Consider the following 20506-nt stretch of genomic DNA (forward strand, 5'->3'; position numbering starts at 1 on the left):
CCGGAAATAAAAAGCATGTTTCAACTTCTCCGGTTTCATTTTTCTATGTTTTCTGTTTCTTTCCTTCTGATCTTTTTGCTTTCATCTGCTGGCTTTATTATACCAATTTAGCTGCCACAGATGTTTTTTTCCCCCTTTTTTTTTAATGGATATGGCAGTGAAATGACTGTTTCTGGCCTTCTGCCCACAGCCACTACTTTTCAGGGTCTCCTTTTCCCCTTACCATCTCTTTAAGTGACATTATGCAACAAATCTCCCAGACGCTACAACACGCTGACAGCTCTTCGTCAGCAGACAGAGTTCCCGCCCGGCACTGAAAGCAGTGTCCCAGGCCATTTCATCAGCTAAGGCAAATTGTCACATCTCCATTGATTTTACTGAGATCAGCAGAGCCGCAACAGTTTACTTCAGCTGGATAAACGGACTGCTCAATTCCCAAAGGACACCCAGAGACCAAGACTCTTTTTTTTTTTTTTTTTTTCATAACTTCAGCATCAGCAGCAAAACTATAAGATCATCCTCAATTTTCTCCTCGCCACCCATTAGGAATTTCCCATAGGGATTTCTCCACACTGGCCACAGGCTGGCACCAGCCAGAATAACTCTTTTCTTTCAGGCTTACTGAACGAACGGCAGCTAACTCCCCGTGCTGCAGCACGTCACTGGGACTCGGCAGCACATCCCTGCTACGTTTCATACGCTTTCCCTGTGTGACAAGGGTTTGGAAGAAAGGTTTGATATGCACTTCCAGCAACAGGCAGCCATGGGAAGCCACCTGCCGTGCAGTGCAGCTGGCACAGGACTAGAGCAAGGTATAGCACAGGACCCTGATACAGACAGCTGCCAGCTCCTGTATCTCAACCTCCCTCCTCTTTACAGCACGGCAGTGGACCCCGTTACAGGGCGGCATGATAGCAGCAACTGGGCAGCCCCTGTCCCTGGGCTTTGAGAGTCAGAAAGCAGAGCAGGAGAGGACAAGGGAGGAGCTTTGCAACACTGCCCAATGCTCAACACGGCAAGGTTTTTACACAGGAATGTGAGTGTGAACATTTCAGAGTGTCTTCCCTGCTTGTCTACAAACCAAAAGTTGTTGAAGATGGTCAAAACTGAACAGAAAAACTAGACAGAAGTTTGGCAGATTTTTCCACCATACACTGTTGTCGAATATCTTCTGCTTTGACAGCTATTTCATACAAAAGCAGACAGTACTCTGTGCACCCCCACCTAACTTAAAGAACAGGCCAAAGTCACAGCTGTCTGAGTTCTCTATTTCTTGTTAATTCAAAGGATTTCTTTTTCCTTTAGGTTCCCTCCAGCTCTAAACGCAGTTGCATGTTCAAATATGAAGCTTCCTGACCCTTACTATTTAAAGGGACTAAAATTTGAGCTGCTGGTTTTAGTTTCACCTTTAATCTCAAAAGCAGATGGGCAAACGAGTGAAGAATCACATATGGCCCATAGGTAGAGCCCTTCTGAACAGCATAACCTAGAAGTTACATACCACCTTTCTTTCATGAATTTCCTTTTTTTTTTTTTTCCTGAAATATTACGGGTAGGATAACCAAAACTCCAGATGGTAAGTGCTTTGCCTGAAATCATGTCAGTGATTACAGAGATATTTCCCGACTCCTCTTCTAATTGCTACATAAAACAATCATAGCTAAAAATCACAGCTGAAGCCCGGCTGCTTTTCCTTCCACTATTATGTTTTCCCTGTAATGAAACATTTTGGTCTTGTTTCTTTTCTTCATATGACCATCAAGTCCTTCCAAACTACTGTGCTTCTTGGCCAACTCCAAATAGTTATTGTTATAGCACACTGGTTTAACAAGCACATTACTGCATATTTGGCTGACCACAGACTACAGTAGATTTAGTTTTATACTGCTTTCATTAACTGCTTTCAGATCTACCAAGTCTTCTTGCCACATGGAAAGATAAAATAGACGAGGGCTATATCTGTGTTCTATTTCTTGGTCTGTAAGACCAGCATCAGATTTCATTTGCAATCCTTTATAGTGCTGTTCACCTGTGATCTACTCTACTGCCCAAGCTTGCTATTGACTTCAGTGCTTTCAACAACATCTACAGATATGTGAAAGTGCTTGGAACCAATAATATGAAAAGGGAAATGGTGATGTTTGTTTATGAAAATGTGAAGAATATGCTTGCTTCTAAGTAACTGCAGTTGAGACAAGAGGATGTTGAAGAAAAAGACCAACCCCATAAACATTCATCAAAAAACTGTTTCAAAACAGGTGGTTCCATTTCTGTTTCGTTCATCTGAGGTGGGAAATTCACATGGAAGTGGGCAGGTGAATCATTCCTGGTATCTGAAAATGACAAGGAAAAGAAAGGGAGAGGTGCTCAAGAGAAAAAAATGAAATTGTTAAGCTCTTAAGATCTGGAGAAATAATCTAAAAACCATCTAATGGACAGAATGACATGACAGGTCTGGGGGTAAAGCTATCACTAAGGACATTTATCCAAGAAAAATCCCATACAACAAAACTGATTGCAGGCAAGGGCTTGGAGATCATAACTCAGTCAAGTTACCCTCATCTTCTTACTGGTAAAACATTGCTGGAATTGCCACCAGCCCCTGGGTTGAATCACTTCTAACTCAGCATACTTCATATGAAGCAGTCACAGTTCCTCGCTATGGCACTTGTGAGGCAGTGTCCTTATTATTCTGTGTCTTGTAAGAACTGGTAACACAGAAGCAGCAGGGTGCTTATTGCTCTTTTCTGCTGAAAAAAAAAACTGATCTGGAATAAGAAAAGTGGATTATGAACTAGACAGACTGTGTTGCAACTGGGTATATTGAATGATTTGTTCTTTCCTAAAGAGATACACTGAAGACAATTTTCTCTTTTACGTAAGCAACTTAAGGAAGTTATTAGTGGACTGTTATTTCCATTTTATTTTCTGACTGTGCTCATCACTAATGACATTTCCAACAGCACCTTAATACAGCCATTGTTAAGTATCTTTCTCTTGCTTCAGCTTCTTCATTAAAGCTGACTATTTTTTGTTTGTTCTAAAGCTCTGTCAGTACAGACTATGGCAATAGTTATCTCTTGCCAAGTGAGATAATGACTGTAACATAACATTTATATTTGCCCCCCTTTCTCATCAAAGATGGTAAACATTCCTTGTTACTAAATATCAGTGAAAGCTGAAAACACATTCGTTATCTCTTCAGTCTATGGCAATAAGTTTTGTGATAAAACAGAAATCCCAAGTAAACCAGGGATTTCTTAGCCAGAGGCCTTAAATATTCTGTGATGAACATAGATGGTAACTGCATAGTTTCTAGGAGCTCAGGAGGAATATGAGTGTGATATAAAGGATAATTTAATTATTTTCAAGCTTCTCAAGTGCTTTGGGAGTCCCTATATGCCATCAAATATCTCCCATGAATTTCTACTTTTTTCAAATGAGTTACAATTGCATAACAAAAAGAGCTCTCTATCACATCACCCAATATAGAATGGGCTACATTTATATCCTTATTAAAAAGCAACGTAGAGGTTAGTTTGAAAGGGTTCTGTTGATTTTTACATCATAGAATCCCAAAAATGTTTGGGTTTTGAAGGGAACTTAAAGACCACCCAGTTCCACCCTCCCTGCCATGGGCAGGGACACCTCCCACCAGAGCAGGCTGCCCAAAGCCCCATCCAGCCTGGCCTTGAGCACCTCCAGGGATGGGGCATCCACAGCTTCTCTGGGCAGCCTGTGCCAGGGCCTCACCACCCTCTGAGTGAAGAATTTATTCTGATCTAAATCTCCTCTTTTAGTTTAAAGCCACTCCCCCTTGTTCTGTCACTCCACTCCCTGACACAGAGCCCCTCACCTGCCTTCCTGCAGACCCCCCTTAGCCACTGGCAGGCCACTATAGGGTCTCCCTGGAGCCTTCTCTTCTCCAAGCTGAACAACCCCAACTCCCCCAGACTGTCTTTGTAGAAGAGGTGTTCCAGCCCCTTGATCATCTGTGTGGTCCTCCTCTGGACTCAATCTAAATAATGCTACAATTCTACAATTATTACTAACTGTATTTACATTAGTGGTTTTTTTTTTTTCTTTTTTTTTCTTTGATGCTTTGCTTTATTTCATTCTTAAATAAATTAATGGTTCTAATCCAATTTATCTCCAACTATTTATAATAGATTACATAGACATCATGAGGTCCTGCTCATTTGAATTTTCTAGGGAACTTACAGCAAGGCAAAATAAAACAGCACAAGGCATACTATAAGGAATGAATATAAACTAAGCAGACAAGAAAAGGTAAACTCATTAGTCTTTTCTCTCCAATTTACTTATGCCATCTCCTTCTGATTATGTGATGCTCTTTGTTTTAGTTTTCTCATGCACCGCAGTAGATAACCTTTTGCTTTATTTCATACGTATTTGTGCACCTTAAGTATCACTTGAAATTTCTGGGTTTGGGTAAATTTCAGGTTTCAAAGGAAGTCTGAAACAAAGCCACTGTATTCTGTGTGGTAATGGATAGTGTCCTAGAAACCCTCATAGCTTAATTACAAGTATTCCTCCACCAAGAAATTGTATGTCTATTGAAAATTATACTCAGTTTTTCTCAAAGTTCATCCTGCTTGTTTGAAATTTGAGTTTTTTGAGAAAAAAATCAGCACTGCCTGTATTGCACATTTGCTGCAATTTTGCGTGTATAATCCAATGCCTTATAGAAGACTTCCGGTGTATAATCCAAGCTGTGCTTTCTTTACAGCAACAGAAAAAAATCACACTGAAGTGAAAGAATAATGTAGACTGAGAACCACAAAAATGTATAGAGATGAGCAGCGATAAAAATCAGACGTGCATATTAATATTTTGACAAATGAAAAAGAACAGAGAATGAGATAAGACTTCTTAAAAAAAGAAGTCCTTAAAAACAGAAGTTATCTAATTGCTTATTTTACCTAGAGGTAGAACAATCTATTTCTAGCTATCAAGTAGTAATGAGAAGTCATTATCTTGAACTCTTCTTTAATTAACATCAATTCTGATTAGTCAGAATATATTAGTTTTTTTTTTCTCTGTTACCATAGTAGTAGATTCCCCATTAAAGGAGGTATTCAATCAGATATTATCATTTGTGCACCACTTCCATGTAATTATTATTTTATCATGTTTCATGGATTTTATTTGATTTTTTTAATTTTTGAAGGGTGAAATCCATTAGTGGTCAACCCTTTCTTCACCTGAGTAGATCCTGGCGTGACAGGTTTTTACACGTTGTAACCTAGAAAATGGTAATGGATTTTAATCAAAATGAAAGCCAACAGTCCAGTGTTCACAATACATATTGTTGTTGTGAACTATGTTGAGGCTAGAGGTTCTCTAACTTTCTACAATGAAATTCATTGCAGAATGTGCATAAAAAGAAAGTTGTTTAAACAGTACAAGCCATTGACTTTTTGGAGAAATCAACAGTTTGCTTCCATACTTAAGACCTTTGCTCCCATCTTAACACCAGGATGCATTTGGGTGCACCTCTGATCAGAGGTAGACTGCAGGATAAGGTCTAGATGACTTAGGTGTAGCAATAATGCAGGAGAGAAAAAGACATTTAATATTCTTCATTTCGCTTCTCTTTTTCCTCCTGGTATATTTACCTATATTCTTTTGTCTGTTGATTCTGACATTTGTTGTTATTTAAAAGTTTTTCAAATTAGCTTCCTGAAAGTATCTAATGAAATTTATCAGGGAATAATATTTTTGCAAGATAATTCCATGGGCTGGTCAAAAAATGTCATGAATAAGATATTTTTTTTCTACTCTGTTAGGTTCCACAGGCATTTACTGTATTGTCTATTGAGCCATATTGCATTTCTCTGTAACACAATTGATTTCATCCAGACTGAATTAAAAAAAAAACCACAACACCACAGTGTTATCAAAATGCTAGTTCACCAATCTACACTGTGCTATCTGGCAGTGCTGCCTCTGGGCAGGATGACAGCTGAGCAATTCTGAATGGGGCAGAGGGAAATTCGGGTGCACTGTTTTGAGTAAAGTGGTGTCAGGGAGCCAAAACCACATCGAGTGGCAGCCTGGACCATCGATGCTGTGGGTCTTGGGTGCCTTCCAGCTCGACCAGACTTTTTCATCTGATTATAAGCCAAGTGCCCATTCATGCAGCCCTTAAGACTGCTGCGCAGTCTAGAGGACAGTTTAATCACTAAATGAGTGGGTGTAGAAGAGAGTTACACTTCGGTTAAAATAACTACCTCCAGCCAAAAAAAAAAAAATAAATCAATGCTTCACTTCAAGTTACAGATACAGATTAAGGGATCTCCAAAGATACTACCACTAGCTACATACACACTACTTTTGTAAGAAAAAAAAATATCACAAAAACCAAGGGTATTCCCAGCTATCATAGGGATGACATTCCAGCTTTACATTTTCAAAGCAGGGAATAAGGGATTCAGTCAAAGAGGAATTACAAAACTAAAACCTCTTGTGGTGCTTTGAAAATTGGGATGGACACAAGTCTCTAGTGAGCTTAATGAAGTATCAGAGTAAAAAGTGACTTAACTTTCTAAAAACAGTGCTTTTGTTTTCTATTTAAAGTAGGAAATCAAAGGCATGCTTTTAAATATTTTATTCTGGGAGGCAGCCAAAGAAGAGTTCCCTTTCAAGCTTGAATAGTGAATATGGAGATAAAGTAGCACTTTTGAGAGCCTTTCATATGACTTTCTCCTTGGTTGAAATGCTTGAAATATGGAAGGATAGTGTTGCCACACTCTTTCAGGAGGAAAAGGAAAGGCTGTAAAATGACTTCAGTGTTTTGTGATGTGATTTGGGAACACAGCACTAGACACATTTTCAGTTTAACTCGTGGATTAAAGAAGGGAACACAGAATGAATATTTTTCTTCCTTCGTTTTCTCTATGTAAATACGTGAGCAGTTCTGCTTCAGCAATTAAATAATACCCATCTGTTTTTTTGAACTTGGAGTGATAGCTCTGAGTAAATCAATTACAAATGTTCCAACCAATATAACTGTAACAAAGCCTGAAGTAGGGAAAACTAGAATTGAACTCATCCTTATTCTGGAGTAGAGTCCAGCACTTAGGTGGTTCTGGTTTCCAACAAATCCAACAAGCACCTTCTCTGAGCTCTCTGCTTACGTTCACCCTACTCTCAATTAACACCTCGTTAAAGTGCACACTTGCTGAGCTGTTATTTTTTGACCATTTCTTAGCACCTTAGTATACTTGCATTATTTCCTACGGTTTTATTTGAAGTGCAAACACAGCCATGGAAAGTCCTGCTTGAGAAATCATCAGAAAGTGGTAATATTGACACAAGTGCATTTGCCATTTGCCTCCTCATTATTTGTGTTTGGGTTTCCAGTGAGATGTGGATATTAAATCAGAGGTAGAACAGAACAACAAAAGGGATCCTAGTCTGTAAACCTCCATGGCTGCTTCAAGACTAACTCTTTCCACATATTAATTCCCACATTAGCTGAGACATTTTTTTCTCTCTGAGGAACAACAACAAAACAACAAATAACCCAATGCCCCAAACAAACAACAAATGATGAAAAGAAGTCCCCTCAGACTGCATGCACAACAAAACTAAAGCTGTACCCTCCACTGACTTCCGGTTCTCTGCAGCACAGCTGAATATATACGCCACTGCGTCAATGAATTTTTGGTAAAACATGCAGAGAAAAGTGTCAGAGGTAACAGGATTGAAGAAATCTAATGACTTCATTTGCAGCAGTCAGCCCTGCTCACCTGACAGCTGTCCTATGCGGAGCGCCGGGTAGCAAATCACCACTTCCATGCAGAACTATACCTACTGAAGACTGGTTTTTCCGTTAGCACAAGCAGCTAAATTTCTCATCTGCTCTATGGTACAGCTCAATCCACCCTCTTTAGACAAACTTGCCCATTCTTTGCATTTAACCATTTAAAAAAAGAAATGAACAGGAGAGGACATATATCTAGTCACAGCCCCCCATATTCTTGCTGCCTATTCACTGCAACTTCTGTGGTTTCTCTCTCAAAGACTGCTCTGCACCCCTCTTAAACTTTCCCAGTTTAAACCAGCGTGTATCACCAGCTGTGCTTTGCAGCCTGGTCTCTTCCCTACCACACAAAATTTCCTCAAAATTTAAGTAGTTATATTCACAGCATCAAAAACCAGGAGTAATTTGCCTGAAGTCAAATAAATTACTCTGCTATAAAATCAGCATGGTACTAATCCTTTTAGGTCATATATATTCATTTAGTAGTTCAGTTCCCTTATTTAAAGCTGAATCTTCAGCTGCTTGGGGACAGGGCTAGCTTCTTGCAAGTCAGTAAGGTTCTGGTGATTTGACCCCATGCTGAGGACTTAGCCTTCGGTAAATGTAAAAATGCACATTGATACTGTAGGCACTCCACTGTAGATGACAGACTTAAAATATCAAGAAATACATTGGCTGCATTTGGGTGCTTTGGACCCTGGATTTGTGTGCTTTGTGCACTGAAACACCATAGACCTTGTCACCCACCAGGTCTGTGGCAGGAGCTAGTACTGTGGTGAATTCAGACCCAAGAAGTATGCATCATGAGAATTCAACTGTTCTCATTTTTAATTTCTTTTTAATAGCTGCTTCCTTTAGTTAACATCTGTACATTTTTACTAAATCATTTTTTGTTGCATCTTGACCTTCTGTTCTATCTTTCAAAATCAGATGTCTTGTGACAGCATACAAAAGTTGTTTTTTTTTTTTGTGCTTTTTGGATTTGTTCTCTCAGCTACTCTTGTCATAAGCCTCCTGGTTTTTGGGATATCTGGTGTAAATCATTTCATACTTTTTTCACTTAGCTGGTTTTGCTTTTTTCTCTGTGCATTACTTAATCATTTAAATGTTACAGGAAATCACTACATTTCTGTTTTATTTTACAGAGGTGAAATCCATTTGTTCAACCAAAAGCCATTCTCGTGCCTAGATATTTCCTTTGTTCTTCTTGTATTTATTCAGTTTTACAACATTAGGGTGCAGCAGAATGGTAAGAGTTTCCTGCAGTGCATTCCTGGAAAAAGTAAACAAGCCTTCCACAAATAAAACAGGATGCTTACCTGGGAGGGAATGATCTGCAGAAAGCTCAGAATACCCCTGTAAGCAAGAACTGAGCTGAAGGTAGTGACAGGACACACTTCCTACATCACTTGTCACAATCACTTGTCACACCCTTGTTCAGGTGTTAAAACACGATCTTACTCTGTAAGCAGACCCATAAAAAAATCAATTTCACTCTAAAGAGAGTAAGTCCCTTCTCAGTATGAACTATGCTCCACTATTCCTAAGAATTTTGACTTTGATGACTGATTTGTTTTTCTCAATTAGAAAAAAATATCTGACAGTCTCTGTGCTTGCTGACAGAGAACGCAGTTCAAAGCATTTTAAAAAGAAGCATCCTTGGCAATTACACCTACTAAAAATAAGTAGTGCTTTACAATGCCATTAATTACTATAATTACTGTGCCTTGAGTGAGGCTTGCAACAGGCGGGGATTGTTTCAGCACTGTGCATTGCAGTGAAGCACAGCTATGAAACACTCAGGTTTTCATGGTGCATACTTTCTCCCAGATCCCCAAGCATAAATTTCATCAGCATTAATATGAATTCCGAAGCCCATATCGAAGTGTGAAGGATCTTACTATGCTTTTGTACTCTCAGGATCTAAACTATAATTTCAACCATTAATAAGCACCATTTACCATTAGATTTAGTAATGTTATATTATAGTTCTTGCAATTTTATACAAGATGCACTACAAGCTCAGTGAAGACTAAACTGTGGTACTGAATAAACACTTTAAATAATGAAGCAGAAATAAACAGTGAGTGTTAATTTAACAATTTTACTTTTTTTTTTTTTTTAATAAAAGAGAACACCAACAAGCAAAATTGAAATGATACCATACCAGTAAAAATCAAATGTATCATTCAGAGATACCTCTAGGAACAAACTCTAGGTGCATAATGTGCATCCTATCATCTAACTTTTGCCTAGGTTCAGTTTTTGACCAATATGGTTCAAACTGCCAGCTCCTACCCATTGCCTTGTGGAGGCCATTTTGCAATAAAAGAACAAGCCAGTTACTCACTAAATCAACACCGACATTTTTCAAAAGCCTCTGCTCCTGTGGGAAAAGCCTGCAGTACAGCAAGTTCACCTAAGTGAGAATCAATGGCAAGTCTCTGCATACCTGTATTTTTCACATGGTTAGCCCTTTGCTCTGGGAGAAGACAACTCTTCTGTGTGACTACGGGATGTCCCTGCTGTCACCCAGGCCCACATAGGCTGCTTTAATCTTGGGGTCCCCACCCGCAATCAACCCCATCTGCTCTGTGACTTGTACAGCCTGACATCAGTGAAAAAATTGTGATGGCATTTGTTCATCCAGCACCGCATATCCTAAAAAGATAGTCAAGCCAACAGTTACTAAATGAAGTATATTAACTTCACAAGCCCAATCTATACTTTGCCATGAAAACAGGTGCATCTGCAAGTATTTCTCATTAGGAATGTAATTAATATGCATAAACTTGTTTGCCAAGCAATTTGCAAATGAATCAAGATTTAAATTAAATACAGAAACCTCTTTCCTCTCCTCCTTCCCTGTCTAGGTAAATTTTGAAAATAATCCCTTTGACTCAAGCCTCACATTGTTCCAAACTTTTCTTTGTCACCACAGTAATTCTGATACAGTAGAAAGACTTATTTCTGAAAACAGTTTTAGCCTCCAGTTAGAGACTCCTGATAATATGGTGGATGCGCTGCCATGACGAATGAAACCTACTGTTTTCGATATACGATAGAGACTTAAACAGGCCTGTTCTTCACGGAGTTCAATACCATTCCAAAGAGGCTGCCCCTCTAGGGAGGGAGAGCTCAAAGAGACTCAATCACGTGCTGCAAAGAATAGTAATTATAAATCAGCTTCCTTTTTATGCTAATGAATTGTTAGTGAGAAACTTGCCTTGGAAGATACTGACAAGTATTTCTGATATAATTCTGATTAATCAATGTGTCTCTTACTGCTTGTTGTTGTGCATTTGGCCACCCAAACCCACGATACAGCTCCTGGCCCTTGGCTGGAGGACTGAATCCTTTCAAAAACAGAATGACAGAGAGCAACTAACAAATATCCAGGGCTGACTCAAGCTTCTGTGATTTCCTTGGCAAGATGGGATTTTGCAACCCTGAAGATGATGGCCAGAACTATTCTGCTCCTTTCACCGAAACGGGACCAAGGGGAGAAGGGACAGAGCTGGGACAGAAAGTGAGGATCAAGGTCCTGAAAAGACATACTTGCTGGGATAGAAAAGGAAGTAGATGGGTGAATTAAGAGACCAGCAATTGCTGCTTCTTGGAGAAACCCCCTTCCCTCCTTAGCTGCAGCTGTCATCCCACAAACTCTGACCTTCACTTTCCAGTGCTCTGTGCTAGGCAGAACAGGCAGTGTGGCTCCAATCCATTTACTGCCCCAGACAGCAGCTTGTGTTGCTCATATCTAATGCCACTCTCTGAAAAGCATTCTCCCAGCAGGAGTATTTGAATAAATAATAATTTGTGCTAAATTCCCTGATGTCTTTGAATTCAGATGCTCTGACAACAGTTACTGGCAATCATGAGTAACAGGAATCCACACATTAATTCAAACAAAATGTGGCTTTTCATTTGTTTGGTTTTGTTTTGTTTTATTTAAGACTCAGTAAGAAGTGTCTTCCCAATATTATTTTTATTCTACCAGAATGATTAATTTTTTATTTTATTTTTCCCCCATCATCTATTAAAACTTTGGTTGTTCTGCACACACATTTGGAAAGGGTGCAGAACTATTCCCCCCAAAATTACCTCTGGACTGTGAACAAGGCTTCACCACTAACTAACCCTCGTATGATTTCAGCCTAGGTTAACCAGCATAGACATAACTCTGGAAGAGAAAAAGTTGAACATTCCCATGCTGGCCTCTCAAGCCTTTCCATTTTTCCTGAATGCATATAAGTATGTGCATCACATGAAACACAGCTTGGTAATTGCCTTTCATTCTTTCTCCTAATACAGAAAAAATGAGAGAACAAATATTTTGAGAGGGAAGTTTAGAAACCACTTTCTTGCTGCCATATGACAGCATGAACAGATTTGGGGTTTTCTTTGTTTTGACCATGTTTCTTTAACTTTGGTTACAACTTGGCAATTTCTCTTGCTCCTCAGCAGAAAATGGTGGTAGGTGGTCAATGAAAGCAAAGATGGAGGAAAAAAGTCACCACTGTTATTATTAACCAATATGCGAGATGCTTGCACAAAGCATCACAGTCCTGTATCCAAATGGATTTTTTGTAGAGCATGAAATTGTACAAAAGTAGCTTCCAAAATTGTATGAAATTATTTCTTCAATTGAAATGTCAAATCCATAGATTTTGATGATTTGGAAATAATTGCATGGATCTTACTTCCTTCGTTTCTGCGAAAATCAGTATATTGTGCTCCTGGCGTTCCATTCAATGGAACTAATTTGAAATGAAGGACTGAAGCATGAATTCAACTGAAAAAAAAGTGCTTCATGTAGGTGAAACATAAACTGCTCTTTTTTTCCCTCCTCTGTCATCATCAGTGACAGTCAAATTGGCCAGCACTTTGAATTAGAATCCACCTCTGAACTATGCAGGTAGTGAACAAATCGTATTATCTATCTATATCAGTGCACCAATAGATTGAAAAATTCATTATTTGATTCTCTGCCTTCTCCATTAATTAGTTAATGTTTGTAAAATGCTTTGAAAATGAAAGGAGCTATATAAGCAACGTTATTATCGTCACACACTTCAGGGCAGATAAAGAATAAGTTAATGAAAGTCTGCAATAAGAAGAAAATGGGTGAAATTTAAATGAGGTGTATTCTGCAGAGACTAGAAAAGTGACCAGATAGTTGCAGAAAAGTTCAGATAGGACTTCAATATTACACTGTAATTCTGAGATTTGTTGAATGCCCAGCACAGAAATAAATTGATGATCTCAATCCATATCCTAAAGGACAAGGTTGCCCTTCATCAAATCATCACCTTTTAATAGGGTTTTTCTACCTAGGAGATAATAGCACCTCTGCAAGGTGTGCAGCAGACTGTATGGGCACATAAAGTTCCTTCTTCCCCTCCTCTGACTCGGTGGAGCAACAGATATCTCCAGTTTTCAGGGCAATGTGAATAGTACAGGGATATAGTTTTTTTTCCAGACTCCATTGCCTATTCAAATCTCTCCAGGTAACGAGGTCCTTAGTACAGGATTAAAACTAGTTTAAACTTACAGATATAAGTTAACAACAAAGTTTAAGAGAATAATGCATTTTTAGATTGCTAGATATCTTCCATTTAAACCAAGACATTCTCCAGATTGGCTGGTTTCAAATGCTGGGACAGATTTTGCTATTTTGTTGTAGCTCTTCATAAGGAAAGAGTTAAAGGACTCTGTTAATAAGGTGTTTTTGGAAGCGGACAAGCTGCCAATCTTTTGTTTATAGTTAGTGGTTTGTGGCTGAAAGCAGCTTTACTATTCTTCCTTCCAGACCTTTGGGGCTGAGTTCATTGCTCTGAAATTTATTTGTTAGAAGCCTTTAATTACAATTTAATATCGAAAAATCTATTTACACACAACTGCTGAACTGCTGTTAACCACCACTTCCTTTTGATTAACACCATTCAGTCTGTAAGGCTGGTAACTACACATTTAGCAAGATGGACAGTAACAAAGAAATGCTTAAATCCAGAACTGAACCCCCTTCATTTTACTACCTCTTTTTCTGTTCTGCTTCTGTGTCATTTTGCCTCTAGACTTGTGTTTCCTTCTGTAGTTACTTTACTGTCTTATTGCTACAGCTCCTGCAGATAGAAAATATGAAACTCTACCTGTTTTTGCATTTTTTCTCCACAAAATCCAATATTGCTCCCTTCCTGGAAAAAAAAAATTATCTTAAGAGGAGAATAAATATTACTGATGAAATCCCAAGCTTAAGACTCGTGATTTCTGTAGATCTAGTGTTGTCTTTACAATCTGATCATATAAACTCTGGAAAGAGGTTTGGTGATCTCTTTCTTTTTGAGACTTATTGTGAGGAGCTCCTTAGAGAAACTGTTGGTTAATCTACTTTCAACATAACTCATATGAAAAGTCATTGCTCACTGTTCATGAGTTTTGAAGACCTGAGTTTAAAAGCCATGAGAAAAATTCTTGCTTGAGTTTCATCTTGACAAGGATTTACATCCTTCTAATATTTTCATTTGTATTTTGCATTCCTCAGTACATTAGTGGGCAAAAAACAGCAAGGGACTTTAAGCAAAATTAAGCAAATTTCAGTTTTATTTGTCCCAACATTTCTACTAGGTATCATGAACTATGGCTTTTTCAAAAATACAACTTTTATAAAGAAAAAGTACATCAAGTTAGGGGGTCAAAGTTAATGGTAGATAATTTGCAAGATCTGAGGGATGTGCCTTCCATGTTTGTATGCTCCTAGGTGTTCGGCCACAGGTCTGTCTCCTTCTGTCCAGGAGGGAAATAACAAATATTTTCTAATCTTTCAAAACAAGCTTAGCAAGAACCTTAACAGCCAAAGACTGTACAGCTTTAATTAAGATGACTCGAGTGATTATATTTAGATATATAGTTTGTCAATACCATATGCCCAGTATTTTAAAAATTTATTTCATTACTGGTAGCCAGGAGATGTAGCAATTAGGCACTGATTTATCTGCTCTGCTAGAAAATAAACATTTTCTGTCCTGTCATTACAGAAAGCATATTCTGGTCTGAAGTCAGAGCAGAGACAGATTCTTGGACTGATTGAAACTTCCATGTGCAATGACAGTTTGGTAGTTTAATCTGATTTTTCATTTGCTTTCCAGATTTCTCTGGAAACGTTTGCCAGTGCACTTCCTGGCACAAAACACAGGGGAAAATCCTGTTTAGATTCCACACCACTTGCACTGTCAAGTACAGATGTCAAGGGAAACACTTCAGTCTTAAAAACAAACAAAATATTAGTAAGCTCACGGAAGAGAGAGGTATGAGTGAGAAGAGAAAAACACTTTCCTGAGATAACCTCATATTTTCATACATAAAAAAGTAGCTGCGATTCCTTTATTTGGTCTTTTCCCAAAGGTTTAATATCCATGTGCCAGCAATTAGGAGAAATACTAGGAACAGTTGCATAGGCACTGGACTGTAGTAAAAAGAAACAGACCTTAATGCAAAGATAGATGTATTAAGAGAGAAGTTCATGCTCATCAAAAGCAAAGCAGGGAAACAGCAGAAATAAAACCTAGATTCCCTTAAAAGCACTGGATGGTTTTATTTCTCTGCAATTCATGTTCTGTACATTGATATCAAATCTATGCTTTTCGGAAACTCACTGTGAAATTACATATTGTCGCCAACATGAAGCACTAGACAACACCATCAAGGTTGAAAGTCATGTGCTCAGCAGCCAGAAAAAGCCTAAATAAGGGTTACAAGGGCAGCTTCAGTTGGATTCTTTTATTTGTGTACGCTCATTTTGAGAAGAAACTGTCATAAGATTTTAAAATGGCACTAAACAAATTTCCCCCCTTAATGTTATTCTTGGAAGTGGCTAAACCACTGTTGCTGAAAATTTCCACGCAATTACTCTGGCTGAAGTATATGTTTAACATGACAAGTGTCAGTCAACAAGATTACATTTGAGCAAAGTTACACACAATTAGGGAACTAAAAGCTATTATTATAATAAAAGGAAGTGCTGAGCAATCTTAGCTATGGTCTTAGCTACTAGTTCAGGTCCTGCATATAATACAGTCCATTTCTTTAATGCATACTTCTCAGGGCTGTTGCAAGGATTAAGAGCTCTTTATGTGAACTAAAGTGTAACCAGCTGTCACCAGCTGGTTTTCTTCATTCCCTGCCTTCAGCGATAACCGAGTTCAACTGCCGTGCATTGTAAAGGAAAAAAATAATCAGAGTGGCTGAAAGAAGAGTCAGATGCAATTATTTTCATAGGCTACTCTTGCTTCTGTTTTTAAGAAATAAACTATTTGACTATTGTCAGCTGATGGTCTGGAGTACAACATACTCAACTTACTTAAAGCATACTGATACACAAAGAGGTACGATAAGAGAAAGAAGGCACCAAAGTGGCAGTCCTGGTTCTCCGTTCTGCCTTCCTACTCCTCCTGCCACCCCACCAATTTGCTTTGACTGTCATCTGGATGGCAGCAGTCCTGCTCAGTTTCCACCTTTGCTTAACTCTTGAGGCAGAATACCTTTACTTAATAAAACCACTTAATTAAAAAAAAACAATCTGATAATAACTTCAGTTTTTCCTGCTGGACTCCTCAAAAAATATGTGGTTTTTTTTTTTTTTTGATAATCAGACGAGTTTTATCTTCAGCAGACAAACCTATTATTGCTGTATAAGTACATTTCATTTATCTCCCTTTTCTATCTTCTCATGTGGCTTTCCAGATGAAGGCCAACAATAGTTGTCAATGACTACCTTGTACTTTAATGTTTTCTCCATGTCATACTTTTACAAGGTCTTTTCTAAGTCAGTTTTAAAAACATTTATAAACTGTATCAGGGGAGTAGGGGGTTGGAAGAAGGCAGAGAAAAGGGATCCTGATGTTGGCTTTTCCTCTTTCAGGATTCATTTTTGACCCCCATCATCTTTTATCTTCATCTTTCTAGTCTTCCCTTCTTGATTTATTCCTCCTACTCTAGTCTGAATCAACTGTTGTCCTGGGAACAGTGAAAACAGTCCTCATGAGATTCACCTGTGGCACATGGTAAGCTGACGTATTAGGGGGAGAAAGAAAAAGCCTGGCAGACCGAACGCTCTCCCCAAGACATATCCCTACCTCATTGCTCTGCATGTTTATTAAATCATAACTACAGACCATTCTCTCCAGTAAATAATGAGTTTTTGCATGAAGACAAAGTCCTTCTTCATACATCAGACTGCTCTAAAACTTGAATCAAAATCAACTAAAAAAGCCTACAAAAAGGTCAAGGATTCACACAGCCAGCCTTTCCTGGTTATAGAGGCCCTAGAGTTAGAATGAGTCCATCATTCTCACCTGTGAAACTCCAGGCTCTCCAGAATTATGATGTTTCAACACTTGTTGCACCCTACTAGGTAATGGGACAAACAGGTGTCACTACGAAGAAATTAGTAAGTCTTGCTGCTGATGCACAAGTAAAAAGCAAATCTCAATTCACTCCTCAGTTCCCCCTTTTTTGTAGCAGTCTCCCAATGTTAAAAAAAATTACTTTAATTATACATTTGGAAAGAACTGTTATTTTTTCCCAATGCCTCATTTCAGAATTTTCTGACTTTGTGCAATTTAAGTATAATTTTAATATAACTGCAGTGTGTGTTAGTGAAGGGGAAAATGTTGCGTTAAAATTACAGGTTAGATTAGCTGAGGAATAGTGTGCAATTCGGATTGTGGCCTTAGTATCCATTATCTGATTATTTCCTTGCCAGCACACATACACACAAGAACAACCGTGCAATTTAATGAAATAATCGTATCCATGCAATCTGTTTAAAATATAATAACTTAATAATATCATCCACATAAAGTTTTAGACTGCAAGTGCATTACCTCTGGAAGATTCTGAAGAAGAAATTAAATTGTAATCAAGTAATTATCTAATGAGGTGTGACACAATACACTTTTGCCAGCAGTAAAGTGAAATACAGAAGTAAAACAGATAAAATGCTTTCTCCAAAGTGATAAAAAGCTTCAGCTCTACAATATTATAATTATGGCAAATGTTAATAGCTGTTTCAGACTGAAACATTTTGTAAAAGATTTATAACATAGTTGTCCCATGATTTGCACATGTATGAAACTTCATCTGAACTACTCTGAATGTGATACAACCATTAAGTCAACCTCAGAACACCTGTCTGAAAATATTATTAATACATTACGATACATAAGGGTAAACTGAGGCATAAAGAACTTGGCTGAGTCCCTTAATTGTGGAAAAGCCTACCTATTGCTTTCAGTAATACAGAGAGAATCAATATTCTGACCTCATGATCAGATTTCACAAAAATCCCAGTGCTCTCACACAGACCCGGATTGTCAGGAGAGTTGAGATTTTACTTACTATTTTGAACTGTAAAAAACAGCCAACATATTTTGCACAATATCCTTTAGTTCAGGACAGAGCTTTAAGAATTTTTTAGAACCTGATGAAACTTACAGAGCTTTTAGAAGTATTTGCATCTTCATGTCCCTATGCAATTCTGTGTATTTGGCCCTTAGACCCAACTTTTAAAAATATTTATATGCATGCTTAACTTAGGGCACGGATATAATTTCACAGTACATACAACCATGATGGCCGGATTAGATTCTCAGTGAAAGCAGTGAGAGCAGCAGATTTGGGCCACATGCTAGAACCAGTACCACATACAAATACCGGTACCCTGTTCCCATGTGTGTTGGTCTAACAATACGTACATGTGCCTCCACCTGCAAGGTAGTGCACTACATCTAAAGGTACTTTTCTAGCACTTTTGATGAGTCCTGGATGGGACTTCTGTCTTTTTCACTAGGTTTTGTTTCTGGCACAATTACCATTCTCAAACAGGCTATTCAAAATCCATTCTGAAATTCTTTAAGTAAGTCACACAATGCAGGCAGTTCAGCTAGGTGGAATCTGGCTCAAACTGCTTTGCCTTGCTATCCCTAAATATTAATGAGATTCTCTTCTTCAGGCAGCCTAGAGATCTGCTGCGATTCACGTCTACCTGTAAACACTAAACACAGTAACAGCTCTGTTCAGAAACAGTTATGCACAGTATCCTCAGCTATCTCCCATACATAATCTCTTGGTATGTCACATCCAACTTGAGCATGAAGAAAATTGGAATAAAGCTGTAAAGTTAGGATAATACTAAATAATGAGAGAAACTGGTCAAATTTTGTCAGCAGTTTGGAGATTACCTACTCTTATGTCCATCAATAAATCCAAACCTTGAAAAAAACTTTTGGTCAGGACATTAAGATGAGAGTGTCAAGAGAGAGACCAATAGAGAATAAATCCCAAGTCCATACAGAATATTTCACCCATGAAGGGTGAATATTACCTTTCTTCTCTCATCAGTGTAAAAACTCCGTAAGTCATGGCTGCATAGGCATGAATGAATTATGAAGGTCTTTTGCTTTAGTAAAAGGAGCAGGATCAGCATTTGTAGGCAAGACATTCTATTTATTCTATATATTTCTCGATTTGTTTTAATTTAAAAGTGTTTTAAACTGTCAGTTCTCCTAGTAAAGAAATGATCAGAGAGAAAAATAGATCAGATTCATTAGAAACACATAATATGGGTTTCTACAGGTGATCATAAATAATGTTGATTTCTGCAAATGGTTCTCCATTCCATTTTTCAATGAATGGCAGGCATTCATAAGACTATCTTGTTTCATTCACCGCTGCTCTTCTGCGCCAAATGAAACAGGAAACCTCTGAAAATAGATGTGCAACTGTGCCATTTAAGACCATCTGAACTGGAGATTACATAAAAGTAGAGCTTCTGCCTTCAGAAAATCTATTTCATCATTTGTTCTTATCCTGAATCAGACAGAAAGCCAAAATAACAATGTCTCTGTGAGAATAAAATGTTATGAACTGTGTCACCTGGAAGAAAAGAAGTGCCATAAAGGTATGTCTCGTGCTGGGTCCCCAGTGCTTTCCATGCAGGCTCGTGGGAACTGAAGTTCAAAGTTCCTCACATGCTTCCCCTCCCCAGTCTCTCTTTCAGACTCCCCTTGTGGTCTTACAGGGATCTAGGCAGACTCCACCTCACCTTGGTTCTCCCTGTACTTCACTGCCCTACCATCTGGACTGATGGGATTCTGTGAAACTACTTGTTTCCATTCTTCTAACTGAAAATCCTTATATTCATCTTTTTTTTCCCCACAGAAAACTTTCTAACAGGCGCATTTTTCATTTCCAAACTTTCTGCCTGTGGGAGAATGACTTAAGATGGAAGATACATCAATGTTATGAGGCAAGAGGAGGAAAGAGGAGAAGGGAAAGTGAATACCATGCGGTTACAAGGCAAATAAAGAATTCCTTGAAAAGTTTTAAAAACAGAAAAATGGCTTTGCTGCATCTATGTTTCAATGTTTCATCTAACATTACAAAATAAACCTGAGTGAAACACTAGAGAGAGCAGTTTTGTCTCCAACATTCTTGAGATTTTCACATTAGTTCTGGCTGAATTCCCTTTCAGAATAATTTTAAAATTGTTGGGTTTTTCAATTGTTTTGAAATACCATCATGGCAAGCCCTTGTGTTCTCTTTGTACTATCCAGATGAACTGAGCTCAAGTCCACTTACTCCTTTTGATGGGCCAGTCCTTTCCTTATAGGTGCTTCCAGCCACTCATCTGACCTTGCACTGCTAGTGAACGGAGGA

General features: G+C 38.3%; 1 protein-coding gene and 1 long non-coding RNA gene across 2 annotated transcripts in view; one reads left to right on the top strand and one right to left on the bottom strand.

The window, feature by feature from the left end:
• The window catches only part of LOC308188008, a 75960-nt gene extending 55705 nt beyond the window's left edge, over positions 1-20255 (top strand). Inside the window, exon 4 of the long non-coding RNA XR_013945063.1 lies at positions 20009-20255. This is a non-coding gene — a long non-coding RNA (uncharacterized lncRNA). The remainder of the gene's footprint in view (positions 1-20008) is intronic.
• Positions 1-20506, bottom strand: part of LOC308188006 (uncharacterized protein) — a 327367-nt gene that overhangs the window by 90479 nt on the left and 216382 nt on the right. The gene's annotated exons all lie outside the window — the stretch shown is intronic.

Source organism: Anser brachyrhynchus (assembly GCF_964034855.1).
Source record: "Anser brachyrhynchus genome assembly, chromosome: 1".
In the NCBI taxonomy this organism is placed as follows: domain Eukaryota; kingdom Metazoa; phylum Chordata; class Aves; order Anseriformes; family Anatidae; genus Anser; species Anser brachyrhynchus.